Raw genomic sequence first — 22,313 nt, 5'->3', positions numbered from 1 at the left:
TCATCAGCAGCGCGCTTTTCTTAACCTCGCCACTCCTGATTAGCAGTAGCGCCTCTTTTTGTGCCGCGCTGCTGCTAAGGTTCTTTGTATAAGGTTTTCCCTAGTAGTGCCCGTTCCCAGAAAGCCGACAAGTTCATCCATCTATCCACTCAAAACATTAAGCTCTTCTATTGCATGAACCTTTTTACTAGTAGATCTTTCGGTGTGCCATTGAGAATAATTAACCATAATATTATCTAGGAGTTTAGTAGCTTCTCCTAAAGTGATTTCCATAAAAGTGCCTCCCGCTGCCGAATCTAAAAGATTTCTAGAAGCAAAATTCAATCCGACATAATTTTTTTGTATAATCATCCATAAATTCAAACCATGTGTAGGGCAATTACGTATCATTAATTTCATCCTCTCCCAAGATTGCGCAACATGCTCATGATCAAGTTGCTTAAAATTCATAATATCGTTTCTGAGAGAGATGATCTTAGCGGGAGGAAAATACTTAGAGATAAAAGCATCTTTGCACTTATTCCAAGAATCAATACTATTTTTAGGAAAAGACGAAAACCAAGTTTTAGCACGATCTCTAAGTGAAAAAGAAAATAGCTTCAATTTAACAGTATCATTATCCACATCTTTCTTCTTTTGCATATCACACAAATCAACAAAGTTGTTTAGATGGGTAGTGGCATCTTCACTAGGAAGGCCAGAGAATTGATCTTTCATGATAAGATTCAACAAAGCAGCATTAATTTCACAAGATTCTGCATCGGTAAGAGGAGCAATCGGAGTGCAAAGAAAATCATTGTTGTTGGTATTGGAAAAGTCACACAATTTAGTATTGTCCTGAGCCATCGTGACAAAGGATCCAACACACAAGCACACAAGAAGCAAGCAAAAAGAGGCGAACGGAAAAAGAGGGCGAATAAAACGGCAGGGGTGAAGTGGGGGAGAGGAAAATGAGAGGCAAATGGCAATTAATGTAATGCGAGGGATAAGAGCTGTGATGGGTACTTGGTATGTCTTTGACTTGACTTGACTTGGCGTAGATCTCCCCGGCAACGGCGCCAGAAATCCTTCTTGCTACCTCTTGAGCTTGCGTTGGTTTTTCCCTTGAAGAGGAAAGGGTGATGCAGCAAAGTAGCATAAGTATTTCCCTCAATTTTTGAGAACCAAGGCATCAATCTAGTAGGGGACTACACGCAAGTCGCCTCATACCTACACAAACAAATAAGAACCTTGCAACCAACGCGATAAAGGGGTTGTCAATCCCTTCATGGCCACTTGCAAAAGTGAGGTCTGATAGAGATAATAAGATAAATATTTTTGGTATTTTTATGATATAGATTGAAAGTGAAGATTGCAAAGTAAAGATAGATTGGAAACATATATGATGGAAAATAGACCCGGGGGCCATAGGTTTCACTAGTGGCTTCTCTCAAGATAGCATAAGTATTATGGTGGGTGAACAAATTACTATCGAGCAATAGATAGAAGAGTGCATAATTATGACAATATCTAGGCATGATCATGTATACAGGCATCACGTCTGCGACAAGTAGACCGAAATGATTCTGCATCTACTACTATTACTCCACACATCAACCGCTATCCAGCATGCATCTAGAGTATTAAGTTCATAAGAACAGAGTAATGCATTAGGCAAGATGACAAGATGTAGAGGGATAAACTCAAGCAATATGATATAAACCCCATCTTTTTATCCTCGATGGCAACAATACAATACGTGCCTTACTACCCCTGCTGTCACTGGGAAAGGACACCGCAAGATTGAACCCAAAGCTAGGCACTTCTCCCATTGCAAGAAAGATCAATCTAGTAGGCCAAACCAAACTGATAATTCAAAGAGACTTGCAAAGATAACAAATCATACATAAAAGAATTCATAGGAGATTCAAATATTGTTCATAGATAATCTTGATCATAAACCCACAATTCATCGGATCTCGACAAACACACTACAAAAAGAATTACATTGAATAGATCTCCAAGAAGACCGAGGAGAACTTTATATTGAGATCCAAAGAGAGAGAGAAGAAGCCATCTAGCTAATAACTATGGACCCGAAGGTCTGTGGTAAACTACTCACACATCATCGGAGAGGCTATGTTGTTGATGTAGAAGCCCTTCGTGATCGATTCCCCCTCCGGCGGAGTGCCGGAAAAGGCCCCAAGATGGGATCTCACGGGTACAGAAGGTTGCGGCGGTGGAAATAGGGTTTCGTGGTGCTCCTGGATACTTTCGGGGTATATGGGTATATATAGGACGAAGAAGTAGGTCGGTGGAGCTGCGAGGGGCCCACGAGGGTGGGGGGCGCGCCCGGGGGGGCAGGCGTGCCTCCCTGCCTCGTGGCCTCCTCGCTTCTTTCTTGACGTCCATTCCAAGTCCTCTGGATCACATTTGTTCAAAAAATAACTCTCGCGAAGGTTTCATTCCGTTTGGACTCAGTTTGATATTGCTTTTCTACGAAACACTGAAATAGGCAAAAGAACAGCAATTTGCATTAGGCCTTCGGTTAATAGGTTAGTCCCAAAAATAATACAAAAGTGCTTAGTAAAGCCCATTAAACATCCAAAACAGATAATATAATAGCATGGACCAATCAAAAATTATAGATACGTTGGAGACGTATCAAGCATCCCCAAGCTTAATTCCTGCTCGTCCTCGAGTCGGTAAATGATAAAAACAGATTTTTTGATGTGGAATGCTACCTAGCATATTTCTCGATGTAGTTCTCTTTATTGTGGCATGAATGTTCAGATCCGAGAGATTCAAGATAAAATTTTAATATTGACATGAAAATAATAATACTTGAAGCATACTAACAAAGCAATCATGTCTTCTCAAAATAACATGGCCAAAGAAAGTTATCCTTACAAAATCATATAGTTTGGCTATGCTCTATCTTCATCACACAAAGTATTTAATCATGCACAACCCCGATGACAAGCCAAGCAATTGTTTCATACTTTTGATGTTCTCAAACTTTTTCAATCTTCATGCAATACATGAGCGTGAGCCATGGACATAGCACTATATGTGCAATAGAATGGTGGTTGTGGAGAAGACAAAAAGGAGAAGATAGTCTCACATCAACTAGGCGTATCACACTACAAAAAATAGACACATCCGTGACATTTTGGGCCGAACGATTTTTTTTTCTGTCATACATATGACACTTCTATGACGATAATTGTGACAAAACCCGGTATCATCATAGATGTGGTGGGATCCTACTTCTATGACAAAAAATCATGACAGAAAATGGGCTTTTCGTCCTGGGCAGGCCGGAGACGCAGCTGCATGACATTCTTTGGGCCGTCCATGACGGAAAAAACCATGGTAGAAGCGAGGGGGAGGAAAATTTCGGGGAGTTCCCGGTTACGGCGGGAGGTCGGGGACCGAGCGATGTGAGTTTCTCTCGTACACTTACGCGCGTGTGTGCGAGGCGTTGGCTCTAACTGAACCTGAGCGAGGCGTTGGGCTCTAACTGAACCCGGGCAATTGCACTACAGGCTACGCGTTACTGAACCCGAGCGATCGATCGATGGCTGTTAACTGAACCCGATCGAGCGATTCCTTCGCTACTGCTGCTAACTGAAGCCGATCGATTGGATGAACAGTGAGCGTTGCGGGGGGAGGGGGGTTGGATGAACAGTGAGCGGTGGCGTTGCCTCTAGATGAACAGGACCCCGTGGTGTGGAGGGATGGATGAACAGTAGACGGTGGAGGGGTGCCCGTGGAGGGGTGGTTGAACAGGACCCCGTGGTGTGGAGGGTTGGATGAACAGTAGACGGTGGAGGGGTGCCCGTGGAGGGGTGGTTGAACAGTAGCCGGTGGAGTAGCGCGCGGTGGAGGCTGGATGAACAGGAGCCCGTGGAGGCTGGAGGAGGTCGACGGTAGCCCGTGGAGGCTGGAGGAGGCCGACGGTGGAGATGACAGTATCCCGTGGAGTCCCGTTTTGCGGTACGCCACACCCCTCCCGATGAACAGGACCCCCGTTTCGACCGTAGGAGGTCTGTTTCGTCCGTTTTGCGGTACGCCACACCCCTCCCGATCAACAAGACCCCCGTTTCGACCGTAGGAGGTCCATTTCGTCTGTTTTGCGGTACGCCACACCCCTCTCGATCAACAGGACCCCGTTTCGACCATAGGAGGTCCGTTTCCTCCGTTTTGCGGTACACCAGACACCTCCCGATCAACAAGACCCCATTCCGAACATAGGAGGTCCGTTTCCTCCGTTGTGCGGTACGCCAGGCCTCGTTTCCATCGCCTGTTCCGTCTAAGCCCTCCCAATGAACACGACCACGGATTCCGTTCCGACCCAGCCGGTTGGCTCCCACGCGTTCCGTTGTCTCCCAGTGAACACAACGCATTCTGTTGCCTCCCCATGAACACGACACATTCCGTTGCCTCCCCATGAACACGACGACGACGCTGTTTCTCTGTTCTGACCCAGCCATGTACACGAGCCCTGGCAGTACGTATGCGCGAGTAGGCGTTCGAGACCCTGCCTGTATGTACGTACGTGGCCGTATTTTCTTTCTTGCACCCTCGCCGTTGTACGTACATGTACATGCTACGTGTGCGCCTCTACTACGACACGTACGCGCCTCTACTACGACACGTGCGCGCCTCTACATCGACCAGTATATATGTACGTACACGTTCGCGACCAGAATGACAATGCTACGTACGCTTCGACCAGGTGGGTCCTGACTGTCAGGCACTTCCTTGCCTGCGAAGATGTAGCTGGTGGGTCCCAGCAGTCAGGGGGGCGAATCGTTTTGTTTTTTTGCCCGGACGCACTTCCTTGCATGCGAAGGTGTAGCTGCTGGGTCCCAGCAGTCAGGGGGGAATCATTTTGTTTTTTTTTGCCCGAACGCACTTCCTTGCGTGCGGAGATGTAGCTGGTGGGTCCCAGCAGTCAGGGGGCGAATCGTTTTTTTTCGGACGCACTTCCTTGTGTGCGAAGATGTAGCTGGTGGGTCCCAGCTGTCAGGGGGGCGAATCGTTTTTTTTCGGACGCACTTCCTTGCGTGTGAAGATGTAGCTGGTGGGTCCCAGCAGTCAGGGGGAAACGTTTTTTTTTGAGAAATACGGTGGCCCGTCCGGTGGGTCCCCGCTGTCAGGTGGAGGAATAATTATTTTGCACGTAATAAGGAGGCACTTCCTTGCTGCGGCCGTGGACCCAGCTATCAGCCTCTCCACGTACAGTCCACGTCCGATGGAAGCCGTTCCTTGACCATGTTGACCACGCCGCGCCGAGAGCACCAGGGCGGTGGACGACGGCGAGGCCTAGGAAGGGGACGACGCGGAGCCGGGGAAGACGCGGCAGTGGATGCCCACGCGTAGAGGAGTATGAGGGTTCACTCGTTCGGCTGCCGTCGCCGCAGAATAACAGGGGGTGTGGGTGCGTATAGGGATGGCCTGGCCAGCGGTGGGAGTAGTAGGGGGCGGTGAGGCCTCCGCGGCATCACAGCCGGCCACGGGCGGCAGGAGCAGGCAGCACGACCGGCGCTGCTTTGGGCGGCTGGAGCAAGAAGACTAGAGGTTGAAGAAGCACTACGGCCGTTGGATGGACATTGTACGGTCACTGGAGCTAGAATCGTTCATATATTGACTAAAGTTGACAAAGGCCTCCGTCCCAGTCAACATAGTAGGCCCACAAGTCAGCATCCCACTAAGGTGGGTCCCAGCTAGCAGGGGTATTTTTTTTGCGTAATAAGGAGGCACTTCCGGTGGGTCCGAGCTGACAGCGGGGGGAACGTTTTTTTCGTGAAATACGATGGACCGTCCTGTGGGTCCCAGCAGTCAGGGGGGAACGTTTTTTCGTGAAATACTGGTGGCACGTCCGGTGGGTCCCTGCTGTCAGGTGGAGGAATAATTATTTTTCGCGTAATAAGGAGGCACTTCCTTGCGGCTGCCGTGGACCCAGCTGTCAGCCTCTCCACGTACAGTACTCTTCCGATGGAAGTCGGTCGTTGACCACATTGACCACGCCGCGCGGAGAGCACCATGGCGGTGGACGACAGCGAGGCATAGGAAGGGGACGACGCGGAGCCGGGGAAGACGCGACAGTGGAAGCCCGCGCGGAGAGGAGTACGAGGGTTCACCGGTTCGGCTGCGGTGTGAGGCTGCCATCGCCGCAGAATAACAGGGGGTGTGGGTGAGTAGAGGGATGCCCTGGCCAGCGGTGGGAGTAGTAGGGGGCGCTGAGGCCTGCGCAGCAACACAGCCGGCCACGGGAGGCGGGAGTAGGCGGTCCCGCCGACGCTGCTTTGGCGGCTGGAGCAAGAAGATCGGAGATTGAAGAAACACGACAGTCGTTGGATTGACATCCAACGGTTACGTCTGCTAGAATCGTTTGTTGACGTATATAATAACTAAAAAAATCTTGCATACGCGTCAACTAAACAGGCCCACAAGTCAGACCACTCCCTCTTTTTTTAATAATTTATATATAGCTCATGGCAACTTCTTATGCAATTTACTGCAGTCATTTTTTTGGTTGGCCAGGGCCAATTTCGCATATTTCTGTGGGTTCCAAACTATTTTTAATACTGAAATGTCGAGCCAGATTTAAAGTACTTTGAAGATATATTTAAATTAGGTTAATGCCCAGTGAAATAGGAATCTGAAAATGTGAAAAAATTCAGAAATTATAAAGTAATTGCCAATTTGTCATCTGTTTTTATATTTACAACCCATTTCATATTACTTTCAAGATTTGCAGGCGTCTTGAAAGAGTTGCAGCCCATCAGGGCGTAGAAAAATAAGTAGGCCTAGATTGGGTATTCTTCAGAAAAAATATACTGGGCTCATTTTCACAAAGAAAAAATAGATGAGCTGGTCACATGGTGAACATAAAATATAAGCCCGGGCTAGACGGGCCACATCCCAGTTCAAACCCTGCTCCGTCTCAACAATACCAAACAAAAAAAATACTGCTCGAGTAGCTACGTCCCAGGTGTGAGCCGATCTTGTGCTGTTCTCTTGTCTATTGACTATATACGCTCACAATGTCGTGGGTCCCAGATGTCAGGAAAACACTAGGAGGAAGCATTTTATTTTTCCATACGCTGACGTGGTGGGCCCCTACTGTCATCCTCTCCATGTACTTCTGCCGATTCTTGTTGTTTGTTGACCATGTTGACAATGCGAGAGGGCGGCACCGCGGAGGACGTCGGCGTTAACGATTTAGGAGACGGTGGGGCGGCGATGCGTGCGCTGAGGCGCAGCCAGCCGTGGGAGGCGGAAGCAGGCGGCCCCGCCGGCTCTGGTTTGGTTTTGGCGGCTGGAGGAAGACATGACTGAAGAAACATGACAGACTTTAAAAGCAGCAGGAGTACTTAACAACCTTAACTGAAACCAGCAGGGGAACTTAACAACCAAAGCTGAAAGCAGTATGAGTACTTATACAGGTTCAACCGTACAAAGCACGCCTCGAACAGTGCTACTTTGCCTACAGTTAACCAAGGGTGAGGCCGCCAAGCCCCAGGACAAGGCCCAGGCGCCACCCCGCGCATCCACAACCTTTTGAAAGCAGCTTCATCTTGCAACGTGGTCACTAAACAGGATATTCCCTTTAGAGCCATGGAAAAGCATGAACATAATCTTCTGTCCTATTCTCCAAGATGGACGGGCCTTCATTATTTGAGACCACCCATGAATAAGTATCTTTTCACCTCCAAGGGGAATTGAGTAGGTCGACATAAACATCAAGTTATGACCAAGCGCAAGTCTGACCCGACCATGGTCAGGCATCTGTATAGGAACAATAGAACTCGGCAGTTCCTGTTTCAAGAAGATCACAGCTGTAAAACTGTGTATAAGTAATAGTTTATGAACAACATATATAACAGAAAACAGCTCATACCATAAGTTTCTCGACACAGTTGGACCTGTTCAACGAGTGCAGCAGTGGAAACAACTATATTGAGATGAGAATGCAACCAAACACACCCACACGCTTTGTGCTACAGTGACTGATCTACACCATCTGAGTTTGATCCAACGGTCATGTTGCGCCGAGACATGGACATGCCCATGCAGAGGGCGCCTAAACACCACCGAAGTCCCTCTGCTTCTCGAGGCGCACGACGTTGGTGATGCAGGGTGCAACTGCCCGCAGAGCCCGCTCCCGGTCGACGGGAGCCTGCTCGTCAAAGACGGCGTCCAATGGCACGAATGGATTCCAGTGACAGAGCCCTGAAAGGATTCGCCCGGCAACGGCGACGGCAGCCCGCAAGCCCTCCTTGTCCAGCTCAGCCCCCACCATCGCGCGGAGATGGCTCAGCTCCTCGGAGATATAGGTGAAGAAGGAGACCAAGTCAGGAAGCCGCAGCTCGTTGAAGTCGATCGGGTGGTCGAACGGGTTTAGCCTGATGCCCGGCATCGTCGCGCTGGCACGACGGTAGGCATCGCGCAGCCGCAACACGTGCGTGGCAACTTGGTTCACCAAGTGGCTGAGGCGATCCTGGACCTTGTCAAGATCGGCCCGCTCGCGCTCCAACCGGCTCCCCTGACGGCCTATCGTATCTCCCGCTTTCTGCAGCAACGCCGCCGACGCCTCGAGCATCTTTGTGGTGGACGCCTGCCGCTTTTAAAGCTCCGTGAACTCCTGCACATAACGGAGGAGCATGGCACTCCTCTCCTCCTTGAGCTCACGGAGCTCCACGTCCTTGGCCCTGAGCTCCGCATCCTTGGCATGGAGCTCCTGTGTCAGGCGCCTCACCTCGGACTCTGTGATCTGTTGCGCCGCCATGGCACCGGGTAGAAGCAATGGGGAGAGGAAGCAAAGGGGGCGAAACGGCTGAAAGGCAATGCAATCTACGGGAAGGCGGAGGGAGCGGGGAATCTTTTTGTTTTCACCACGGTAAAACACCAGTCGACGACTTGTCACATCAGGGAGCGGTGGGTTTTTACAGGCGGAGTCATCGTGACTAATTGCTGCCGCGCCTGCTCCTGTCAATCAAAAAATTAAAAATCCTGCCACGCCTGCTCCTGTCAATCAAAAAATTAAAAATCCTGCCGCACCCAAACACCAGAGCAACGCCGCGGTGGATATTTAAATTTACCTGCCGGCAAGTAGATAAAAAAGGGGTGAAAAAACAAATGTGGCGGCGGCCTAGCTAATCGGTCGAACTAGCCCAACTAGCTAGCCACCGTGCTTCACTTATGTACTCGGCGGGAAAGGTGGTCTTTCGTGATTTGACGACTCATTTACTTGCTTCGGCGCTACGACCGAGGAGGACCCAGAAAATGTGCGGTAGGGCGTCCCACGTCAGGAAGAATATATGCGTGCACCACCCGGGAGGACCCTGAAACCGCATGGTAGGGTGTGCCACGTCTCGGCACGGAGGAAAAATGTGCGTGTAAAAATATACTGTATTAGACGTAGTACCTATGTTTCGACCTCGGGACCCAGCCAGTCGGTCGAAAACACCCCACTAGCCACACAGCTTCATCATGCAAATGTGGCACGGAGGATAGATGTGGTTAGCTCTGTCTCGACCAGCCACAACGTCTCTTGTTCTAGGCGATTCTTCTATTTTCCAAGCTTTTTTTTTAGTTGGAATAACACCACGGCAAGCTAGCGCCGCTCTTCGTGTGTGCCCGTGCAAAGGTTAGATGATGGAGAGAAGAGAGATTGAGATGGCAGACCTGGGACCCACCAGTAAACGGTCATGCACGTGTTGACGAGGAACTCCCTCTACTCTACTCAACGCAAGTACTGTATAAAATCAAGTTATGGGAAAAATCCAACAACCGTTTGTTTTTTCAGGCTATCGACTTACGCTTTGTAGTCCAGGTTGCCAGTTTGAATCTCGTCTTTCAAATTTGTTAGTTTTAGGTCCAAATTTGATTAATGACAAGTGGGACCCCCGTGTGTTGTTCCGATATTTCAGTGTAGGATGGTTTTTTTGAACAAACACTTTGTGCGGTTAGACAAGTAACGACACGAGTTACACGTATTTTGCAAGTTTACGAACAAAAATGACAGCGGCATAGAATATCACATCCACCCCCCCCCCCCCCCCGCTTAGATACTATGGTGATACGAGTTTTTACACCGTTGGAAGTGAGATCCAATGGCTTGGGAGTAGTCTTTGTAATTATGCACAATTTCCAAACTCTCCAAAGGTTTTTTTGCAAATAAAACATTCAGGCCTCGTGTGTGTCGCTGCATCTTCGATCCAACGGCTCCCCGGTGCTCATATTAGGTGCTCCCCCTAGCTTAATTACCCGCTACGGTGATATGAGCATCTAGGTCGTATGATCAGTGATCAGATGGCACATGCGTTGTACTTGTACTTTCTGCACATTTCCCAAACTCTATCAGCCGTATATTGCAAAAACATTCAAACCTCCTACTGTGGGCCGTTAGATCTCAGTGAACTCGTATGACCATAGAATCTACGGTGCGGGAGCACCTCATACTCTCCCGTGCGAGAAAACATAAGGTGCTATCGCAGCTTGGATGCTACGGTGATACGAGCTTGGAGGTCGTTTGATCTGAGATCCAATGGCATCTGAGTTGTCTTTGTGCTTGTAAGCAGTGGCCGAACTCTTTTGGGGCTTTTCTGCAAAAAAACATTCGAACCACCGAGGAGGTGTTGGGTCACAAATCCAACGCCTCCGAAGAGCTTGTATCACCAAAGCATCTAAGGTGTGGTAGCACATGATATTCTTACATACAGGAGAATATGATGTCCTCCTTCATCTTAGATGCTACGGTGATACGAGCTTCGAGGTCGTTGGATATGGGATCAAAGGGCATCTAAGTAGTTTTTGTACAAATTGTGTGCAATTCTTAAACTCATCAAGGTTTCCTACAAAAATATTAAGACACATCATGCGAGCTGCTATATCTCAGATCTACAAGCTCCAAGCAACTCGTATCGGCATATAGCATCTAAGGTATGGGGGCACATGATATTCTCCCGGGGAGGAGGGGTGGGGGTGCACAACCAATCGGTTGTTGGGAGGGTGGGGACAAATATAATCTAAACAACCCTAAACAGAGCTCCACAATTTTATCTAAGGTCGAGGGGTTGACCCCCGACAATCATAGCTCCGCCTAAACACAACATTTGCATGTACTGTAGTACTAGACTTAATATTCATGTTTCAGTTTCATGTTCATTTTAAATATTGAACTGAGGATCGTGGATGTCTTACATTTTACTCCCTTCGTTCCTAAATATTAGTCTTTTTAGAGGCTTCAAATGGACTGGCACATACGGATGTATATAGACATATTTTAGAGTCTAGATTCACTCATTTTGCTCCGTATGTAGTCACTTGTTGAACTCTCTAAAAGACTAATATTTAGGAATAGAAGGAGTATTTTTGAATTCGTGTCATACATGCATGGTTTGGAAAAATAGATGCACTATACTTATTGGATTGTTGTTGTGTTCGTGCGTGTGTGTCTGTGTGTGTGTGTGGTCATATGCTTGATACATACAAAGTTTTCTCACCTCCATATTGTTCATCTTTTAAATTTGAATTTGCATTGGAAAACTTACTAGGGATACCATGGAATGTGAAATCCACGTTGAGATCACTATATCACAAACTCACTCTAATTCAACAACTCGTCATAAATCAATTACCACGTTGAGATTAGTATTTCCAAGGAAAATACGAGTATTGTAATACACATAGATTCGTTTGGCAATTTAAAAGGTTCCTTTCGTATTCTCGAATGGTAGGACCCAACGGCGTACCAACCAGACCTTGGCTCGTGATGATCCTAAAAAAACCGGGCTCGTGTCCTTCGGTGGCGTGCGTGGTACGCACATTAGGCAACCCCAACCAGTCGATCCTCAGCGTTTCAAGTCGAAATATCTGGCGGCCAGAATTCCAGCCCTAGGAAATTCCCCTCATGTCCCCGGTCCATAATGACTACCGATGAACAACGGAGGGATGCTTTAGTAACTAGACAACGTTACCTACCGTGCCGAGCACGGTTCAATTCCCTCGGTCGCCGCTCGTCAAGGTCACCCGTCAACTGCATTGCCTAGTACTACTACTACTACTACTACTACTACTACTACTACTACTACTACTAGACCAGGATGAGCACAGAATTGAGCCCGTTTGTTCGTGCCTAGTACTTGAGTTAATATATCAGGCAATGCACTGGTACGGAGGGATTATCCTTTTACTCTGCATATATAACTTGTCTGAAGTCTAACTAAGCAAAATGTTTGACCAAATCCTTTCTTAAGAAATACAACAGGACAGATGTACGGCTTGAAAATTTATTGCATGATGCAAGTTATGATATTGTTTCGAATCCTGGATCTTAAATTTCAGAAAATCCAAAAGTGAGCATAAATTCTTGAAACTAAGCATGGTCATGTGATATGGCACAAATATTACTTTGTAAGTTTTTTCTTCAATTTGAGACAAGCTGCTTATGACAAGTTGCACAAATGAAGAGCCAACGTATTTTGGAACAAAGACCTGTCACGTTAAGGCGAACGCTTTCACTAGTGAAACCGTGGGCGTTTACGTGCCGCCACGAGTCCCCGCTTCTCATCGGCAGGTGCCGTCCGAGCAAGCGTGTGAGTCGACGGGAGGCGTGCGAGCAGACCGCTGCGCCGGCTGTCAGGGAGGCGTGCGAGCAGACCGCTGTGCAGGCTCACCGGGAGGCGAGCCCTTTGACCAGGCTCCGCCGCCCACCGTCGTCCCAACAGCTCCCACTTTTAATGTCGCTGGCGCCGCAGTTTAAAATCAACCCCACACTACCCGGTATCGCTACAATCCTCTCTCTTCCTCTCCGATTCTCCTGTCGTCTACCTCCAACTAGCCTGACCTAAATGTACGCCATGCCGCATCATGATGGTCTGCCCTTAGTGTTCCAGTTTCCTGAGGAAGACATCCAGCCGGAGTCTCAAGAACATAAGGCGCTTTGGGACGAGCTTGAACTGGCCTTGCGGGAAGACGCCGTGCCTATCCGCGCTCCCGTTCCGGCTCCAGCCGCCCCGACTGCGACAGCGCCCATCCCCGTGGCATTGATGGGCTGGGAGCCGCACATTGGCGTACTCCTGGACACTGACGCGCACGCCCGTGCCGGTGCCCGTGCACCTGCCAGCGCATGCGCCTGCACGTGCACTGACGTGCGCGCCCGTGCCGGTGCCCGTGCACACGAATGTCTCCGCTGCGCCGTTGACAGTGCATGTCCCCGCGCGGGTGCCAGTGCCCCCCTCAGCAGCATGGATGGCCGCCGTCGACCGCTTCCTTGCAATAACGCCAGTCGCCTCCTCCCGCCAGTTGACTCGCTCCGAAGTCCAGAACATTTTGGCCTTCCTTGAAGCTAGGCCAACATCCAGGATTACGCCAACAACGGCGCAAGACGCCACCGTCGCCGTCGGTCAGTGGCCCGATGACACACAGAGCATGGCAGAGGAGCCGCTTCCCACCGCGAGACGCCCCCGCCGACGCCGCGTAATCTAAGTTTTCCATGAAAAATGTTCGGATTGCCATGCTTAAAATCTGAACGTTTATCATTTCCGTTTATTTTATATCGATCGTTGTATAATTTAAAGTCAGAGTCAGACTGAACGAAATGTATGGTTTGATCGATTAAATGTTCTGCTAGAGCCGTATCAAATTAAATATAAAACATCATCAAGCCACATGTATTCCTTGTCATCCAATGATCTAGACTGCCTCAATGTCGAGCGCTCAAAACGTTTAGCGTGCAGTTAATTTCATGCCAAAAATAGTGCTAATCACATGACAACACGCAAATAATATCCTAGTAGTTAATATCCGCATGCACTTAATATACTTCCAAATTAACGTGCATTGCACGTACACACTGACTAGTGCTGCTAGTACATGAAACTGGTGTCGTGACTTGTGAACGCGTCCAGATATGGTCAACGGCAACATCGCCCGCGAGTTCTTCCTATTTGCCCGTGCGTCTAAACGCAGAAGGGGAGGAGAGAGAGAGAGAGCACACATGGAACCCACCAGTAAGTGAAGGCGAATAGTACTAAAAATAATATTACATGTTATCCATTAATTAGGCTGTGGTAATATAAAAACATTATGTGAACAAAGGGGGTACAACAAACATTGCTATTCTACGTATGTTGCCTATTGACGTGCGGCTTGAAGGCCCGGTCGCATGTTCGATCCTCGTCCTTTATTTTTTAATTTGTATATGGGTCCAAATTTGTTTCATGACATGTGGGCCCCTCGGTGTGTAGTTTGTAGCACTTTAATTTGTGGGTCGAAATTTGTTCCATTCCAAGTGGACTATCGGTGTGTAGTTTTCTATCTTATTTATAATAATTAAAGAGAACAACATAGTTTTTTCAATAATACCATGGTGCGACGTTGAAGGCGAGAAAGGACGTGCGAGAGAGCGATGACCGAGCCAAAGGGAAATCAACTAGGGGAGTTGCGTGGGTTGCAACGGTGTTTGGAGTATTTGTGGGCCGAATGCTACGAAAATATAATCTAAACTGACCGGAATAAATGCCTACACAAATTAATCCAAGGTTGGAGTGCCCCTCGCAATGTAAATAGCTCCGGCTTTGTGAGGGATGGAGAGGTACTAGCTTCAATGCGTGGAAGATACGTTTGAGAAAGCGAGGTCAATCGAGAGACATATTGATAGAGAGACAAAGTGAGTGTGGTCCGACATTCATTGAACAAATATATATGCTCTAGAGAGATATTGGCCGATTGAGCTTTTTGGCAAGGGTGAGGGCTGTAAGATAGAGCTTGAGAGATGATCCAGTCATAGACGTGTAGATATATTTTGTGCGTGGGAGGAAGCAAGGTCAACCGATCACATAGGGTCGCCGTGCGATCGAAAGAGTGAGACGGGTTGGAGAGAGTGACCTAGATAGACGATGTGCGTGAGAGAGTATACAATGTGAATAGGTCGAATTGGGCTCAAACATGGTGATATATCATTTTTGTCCGAGAAAGAGCGAGGTCAATCGAGACATACAGAGAGAGAGAGAGAGAGATTGAGTGAGCGTGGCCCACCATGAGGTCGAAAGAGTGGCGGCAGCTTGGATGGACTGACCTAGATAGACAATCTGCGTGAGAGAGTATAGAGTGTGTCGATCGAGGCCCGAACAGGGAGATATATCATTTCTGTGTGAAAGAAAACGAGGTTAAACAAGACTCAGATAAAGAGAGCGAGATTGAGCGAGTGTGGCCCGCCGTGCGGAAGAAAGAGTGAGACAGTCTCGAGGGAGTGACCTAGATATACAACGTGCATGTGTGCGCACGAGAGGTTGGGGGGCTAGATAGGCAATGCATGTATTTAGCACGAGAAGGTGAGAGGGAGAGGGGGGAGAGAGAGAGAGCTCGGCATGGGGTGCAATGGCGGGTGTGTGAGGTAAATACATTTGGTAACAGAGTGGAAAAAGGGGTTGTGTAGTTGAGAGTCTTAGAGATCGAAACATGGAGAGAAAGAATGAACGTGTGTTGGAAACTGATAGCTTCCTAAGGTGGTTAGGAGAGGAAGATTGACCGATACAGGAAGTATGTAGCGTTTGTGCGGGGGGGGGGGGGGCTAAAAACAACATTTGAATGTACATAGTACGAGACTTAATATCGATGTTTCAATTCGGTGTACATTGTAAGATTTGAACCGAGGACCAGGCATACGGGTAATTATTTCAAATTCGTGCCATACTAAGTTTCGAAAAGTTGACATTGACTCAGTTTGTTGTGCTATTTTGTAGGTCATATGTTTGAATCCATCCAAAAGTTTTCTCACTACCATGGTGTTCATCATATACATATCAATTTGTATTAAAAAAGTAGCGTGGATACAGTGAAATGCGAAATCCACGTTAGAATTGGAGATCGCTACGTGACACACACTCTAATTCAAATAACTAACTACGTGACACACACTCTAATTCAAATAACTAATTATGTGACACACACTCTAATCCACGTTAGCGTGGGTACCGTTTCGATTTTTCTTTTCAAATAACTCCTCATTAATTTATAGTACTCCCTCTGTTCACTTTTATAAGACCTTGAAGACATTTCAGACAATGTGCAAAACAGTTCATTTTAAGTTGTCTGAAACGACTTACAAAAGTGAACGGATGGAGTATCTCGTTTCGAATGACTAATTATTGCAAGGAAAACACGGGCATGGTAATACATACAGATTCGTTTGCAAATGAAAGAAGATTTGTTTGCATTCTCAAATGTAGGCGCACCAGGCAGACCAGGCTCGTGTCGGGGTGGACGCTGCTTCGGTGCCTTATAGGCAACTGCCTTTGGGTCACTGACATGTGGGCCAGCCACCTGTTGGGCCCACATGTCATGGACACAAAGGCAGGTGCCTTAAGGCACCGAAGCATAGTCCTGTTGGGGTGGTCGCGTGTGTCGGACGGACGCGTAGCACCCAGCCAACCACCCCCCTCCCCCCCAAAAAAAGGACGACGACAATATAAGTTCGCGCTTCCACTTTTCGGATTGAAATATCTGGTGGCCCCAATTCTAGCCCTGCAAAATCTCTCTTCTCCACCATCCCCTTCCGCGCCCAGATTGCTCAAATCCTTAATTCGCCGCCAACCCTCGAATCGCCCCTCGTCTCGTCTCTTTCCCCACCGTTCCCCACCTCTGTGCCGGACGACGACGACGAAGACGACGGTCGTGCTTCACCACCGCACCGGAGCTACCTCATCTACGCCCTCGTCCACCGCACAGGGTGGTCCACCGACAACGTCGGCCGCCGCAACCGACGTGCCTCACAGACACCGAGTTCCACCGCATATGGTGCGCTTCACCGACGCCGTCTCCCAGCTCACCGGGGCTACTTCACCGAGCACATCGTCGCACCTCCGCCCCCCGAGGCCGCTGGGGCTTCACCAACGGTCTCGTCCACCGCATCGTAGCGCTCCGCTGCCCCTCAAGATCTCCATCCGTGCGCGGCCAGCCAACGCCAGCGCATCACCCTGAACGGCTCTGAAGTGACCCGCACTCTAGCTAGGCGAGCATGCCCAAATGCCGGCCCAAACTAGGTATCCACACATCACTCCCTTGTGCACTGTTCCGACGATGTTTGGATATCCTTTCACTGCTCTCTTAGCTTACACGCCTATGCAACTCTGACTTTAACTCTTATTTCTTCTGGAGATATCATCTGAAACAAGCAAATCCATTTTTTAGCGAAGCATGACGGCGCTACGGGATCTGGTACACATCCTGCACACCCGTATAACCTTGTAAGTATATGTCCTCTGGTACAACATCAAGGTCGATTCCTCTTATTTGATCAACCATTCGCCGTGTCAAAAATGCAGAGGCGGATGCATGGAGCACAAGGCCTGCACATCCAAGCAAGTGGTAACATGGACTTGTACATGGAACATCCCAAGCGCAAGCAGAGCTGCAGTGAGCCTGTACAACGAGCTAGGGTAAGTCCTTGCATTTGATTTAATTCATACTGGCATTCGTGTATGATTTGTGTGCAGTGGCTGATCCACGAATTCAAGTTACCAGGGGCGAACACTTAACTTAAAAAATACGAAGGCACTTGCACTCCGGAAATCAACATAACTTGAGAAATGTGAAGCTACATGCACTTTGAAAACCAGCTAATGATCCAAAGTAGTTCAGATTATAAACACTAAATGATGCAAGCACCAAAAAACACAAAATGAAACATGGTGTACAAGGACTACAAACATGGTCTGTACCTGCTTGAATTATTTGTTCTCTGGATGAAAATATCGAAGTGTAATTGCACGTATAACCAGTGCGCAAACTGCATATCAATATATCTATCCTGCACAAGTATGCCAATAGTTTCAAACAATAGATTAGAAAAGTATTTATGCTATGTTGTCATGATACGGGGACTTTCTGGTAGATGGCCTCGACGTTTCCTCAAGCTATGAAAATGCACTATAATTTGCTTGTCATCAATGCCTGCAAATCTATGTCTCTCTCAACATAGTAGATCATCATTAGACACTAAATCCGTCAATGAGCTTGCAAAATGCTTGCATTCGATCCCTCATTAGACACTATATGTTCATCACCAGGAGCATGTAAAATGTTTGCATCAAATCCTTCATTAGCAGTCTGTTCATTAGACACTTCAAGCTCAAGAACAACATGAGCTTGTATGTTTGCACCGGAAACTTGATTAGATACATCAGATTCAGTCAGTTTAGTATTGATTGGGGGAGTTATAAAATAAGTAGAAATTGGTTTCATTTTCTCATAGATTCCCTACATACAAGCAGTTTTACAACACCGTCAGGTTTAACTATTGGCCAGAAATTGAAGAGTTCAATTTGATATAATCAGGGATGTGATGTACCTGCTCGTTGCGCATGCTACTCTTGCAAGCTGCGACTGTCTGTTTGCGCAAGCTCGATGCCATGCCCGTACTGGCGCCGCTGCCTCCCACGCAGGCTACACCCAGGGTTGGATCTTCATCTTCTTGTCCTTCCGTTCGCTTGAAGCCCGGCGACCGCCCTCCAACAAGGGCACGAGGAAGTGCTGTGTCGGTCTGTTCAGCGGCGACTAGGTTAGGAGCGAACCAGACTGGAGGCTGGAGCGAATGAATTGGGATTTTTCCTGTTGTCGATCGATATGGGAGGCGCTCGTTTGGGCCGCGGGCCTGCTATAGGGCCTGCCTTGCACTTATGTTATTGGCCCATCCAAATTGAAACATTTTTCTTCCTTTTTTACATTGCCTGCTCGTGCGTTGGGACGAACAAAACTAGCGTGGGCCAACCTGGACGACTCAAACTAGGTGCACACTTTCCAGCCACCTGAGGCGGCCGCCCATACCAGCCCCTATGGTGGCGTCGCCCCTTTTTGCGTGTATGATTGGATAGTGAAAAATATTCCAGTGGCGCTTTTATTTACCCACAGAATGGTTGAATTGCTTGTTTCTATGAACTGAGTTCGCCAATAATGTGAAGGATGCCAGTCTTTTCATCCTATTGTAGATTGCTTAGATCTCGATATGCCAAAAGTAATTGCATGAAATATACAGTAAAAGCCAGTGTGATGTGTTTGGCTACAACTAGTCTGACTACACGTCCTCATATAACATATCAAGGACGCACCATCTTACCAGATTAACCATTCGACTTACCCATGCAGTGTGGGAAGAAAGAAGTATTGGGACTGCGTATCCAAGCAATTGATGCCATGGACTCCTTCGTACAACCTTGTAAGCGAAAAAGAAGTTGCAGTGTGCCTGTACAAAGAACTAGCGTAAGTTCTATTACCTGCTTCTCGGAATTTTAGTTAGCCACTTATTGCAAAATTGTTCAATTACATTGCTTGGCTTAATTTAGTTTGCTACTGATTACATAATGGCACAGCCTGTTAATCATATTGTAGACTGCGCCTATCTATGTGTTTGATACTTACTATTAAGAATTACCTGTTTGCCTTAACTTAAATATCTACTTGTTTGTTTAACTGCTTTGCTGCTGCAACAGCGGGTTACAATGATGTTAATAACTACTTTTCAGCATCCAATTGAAACTCTTTAATTCCTTGTTTTTTTAACTGGTTTGCTATTATAACTCCCAGTTGAGATGTTTTGCTAACTTCAACTTTTCTGAATCCAATCGAAACTTTAATGGCAAAACAGGTTAGCCCAAGATCAAAGAGCAAGGTCCCCATGAACGTTGCATCATCCCACAGCAGTGGCACCGGCCCAATCGTGCATTATGAATTGCCAACTGCTGATGCTCTAGAGGCTAAACTAGTGGTAGAAAGAGATTCTACTTCTGCACTTAGAGATGAAGTTGACATGTTGAGGAAGCAAATAGCACAATCACAAGCAGTACTCAAGACAACCATTAAATATTTGGTGGATTTCAAAACGAAGCAAGCTGAGACTGACCAGATTGTTAAGGTCCTGAAGGAAAAAAGGAAATTAAATTCCTACTTGGTAAATCATAGGTGAAATGTTCTTTCCATAGTTGAATAACCTTTGTGTTGTCTGTTCATGTAATCAATAAAACCATTTGTTTTAGAGATCATGTAATAATTGTTTTTTTTTGTTTGTAATTTTATTTGAGCACAAGTCTATATTAATTGATAAGACTCGGAGACATTTCATTTGGATTGCTGTGCTAGACCTACAAATATGCCACTCGTGCTGAATGTGCATTCAGCAATAGTAGTAGTATAGATGGACCATAAGTGGCACGCATCGGAAAGGGCCAAGATGCTGGCTAAAAAAGGATGCTGTTGTAGCCAAAAAAAAGTACAGCGGCCTGGCTTATGTATGTTAGTTGATATTATTGATCCATATACTCTATAAGTGTTTATATGTCTTTTAGTTCTGTACATTCTTGGTTGATTGACTCGGTATTTGAATCTTGATACATCGCTTGTGTACATATCTAAATGGGAGTACACATGATGCTGCGTGTGACATTTGAGTTGGACATGAAGTGTTCCAAATATTCGAATTCACCTTAAACTGGATTCTAGTTTCTGAATTTGAGTATCAGCATTTGTAAACCATATTCATATATGACAGTGGAATACATCTTTGTCGTCCTTTTGAAGATATATAAAAACACGTAGAATGATTTATAAAGATTCACATAGGAATACAAAATGGATTCGAATTTAGTTGCCAGGGTAAACGTGGATGCTTATTGTCCCAAAATTCGAAAGAAGCAGCAAAATGTCCACTCCCACGTCGGCTGCCCGAAGCCAAGTGTTTGGGAGATGGAAATTACTGTCTACCCATTACACGGACAATCCATCAGCCCGATTTCCACTCCTCTAAATAGGGGTAGGTTAGAAACTTCAATTAGACGTGACACAACTGCCTCTGAGCCCATTCCGACACGGTGGGCGTCAAACATGGGCGGCAAAACTCATTTGATGCAAGCTCATCCAAAAGACCTCTGTTTCTCCCACCATTCCCCATTCATACACGGTGGGCGGCAAAACAAACTCGACTCGGTCGAAATCGATGTAGGCAAATATTTTCAATAGGGGCAGGTTTGTAACTTCACTCAGACGAGACACAACCGCCCTACCTGCCAGCCCCGTTCATACACCGTGGGCGCCAACCACCCTCTCCTCGCCCGAAATCGCTCTGGGCAAATATTGGCGAGATGCGAGATTACCGTCCTATCCCCAACCGACGAGACGTCCAAATTTTAAACGGGGGTTAAGTTCGTAACTTTCCCATATTTCAGACAGGCGCGTCCCAAAAACATGGTAACCCGTACCTCTCCCTCCATTTTCCCATTCATACACCGTCCGCGCTAGAACACCCCATCCCCACACTAGCCTCCGTCCGCCACCCCATCCATCGCCGCCGTCCTCCACCACATCCATCGCCACCGTCCTCCACCATGCCGGAGCGCCTACCAAGACCGCGTCGTCCACTGCTAGAGATGGACGTTTCTCATCCACGGCGATGGACCAATAGCCTTGCATCGCGTCCTCTCGCTTCATCGACGCCGTCGTCCTCTTTGCCGGGGCCGCTCACACGACCTTCTCTTCCACCGCAACGGGACTTATCCCCCGATGCACCCGTCTACCGTCGCAGATCTGCTTCAACGCCACCGACAGCCATCGCACCCCCGATGCCTACACAGCGCCGCAAGAGAGGTGGTACTTCATATCTCCTCAACTTTTTGATCTCAACCAGAAAATAGATCTTAACTTGGTTACTCTAGTTTCTTTTCAGCTCTTAGAATTTAGTTCTTAGTTCGAAGCAAACAATGGATGCTAAATATCATTTCTCTGGTTTGCAGCTTCAAATCTGCCATGGCACAGCCATAATACGGTTTAATTGATCATGCTTAGGGTTTAATTGATCATGTTGATTCCGTGGTGGTTTCTTTAATAGAAATCGGAGGGGAAACCCTCTTTTGCTAAAAAAATATGCTTACAGTTTCCCCCTTTTATGATCACTATATGATCAGAATACGTGCTTCGTGTCATAATAACACTGCTCCACCCATCAAGCTAAGCAAGCTTAGTTGTTCAAATACGAATATGATATTATTAAAACAGAGTTGTTTAATTGGTCAGCTAAATGTTCCTAAATTAGTTTCGAAAATGCATGTTCACCGCTCGGGTGTGTATCTCTACAGGGTGCCCACGGTGGGCCGGCCCACCCTGGGATTTTTGGTCGTCCCAGGCCCCGATTCCCCTCTGTTCTACTGCGCGCTTCCGATATCTACTCGCCCCCAGCCGCCTGCCTCGCCGGCGACTTGCCGTCCCCGGACGGCATGACTCTAGGAGGAGACGCCTGACTAACAGGAGGCCAGGAGCCGCTCGCCCAACAG

This window comes from Aegilops tauschii, chromosome 6 (genome assembly GCF_002575655.3).
Source record: "Aegilops tauschii subsp. strangulata cultivar AL8/78 chromosome 6, Aet v6.0, whole genome shotgun sequence".
NCBI lineage: Eukaryota > Viridiplantae > Streptophyta > Magnoliopsida > Poales > Poaceae > Aegilops > Aegilops tauschii.
Note: the sequence above shows the minus strand (reverse complement) of the source record.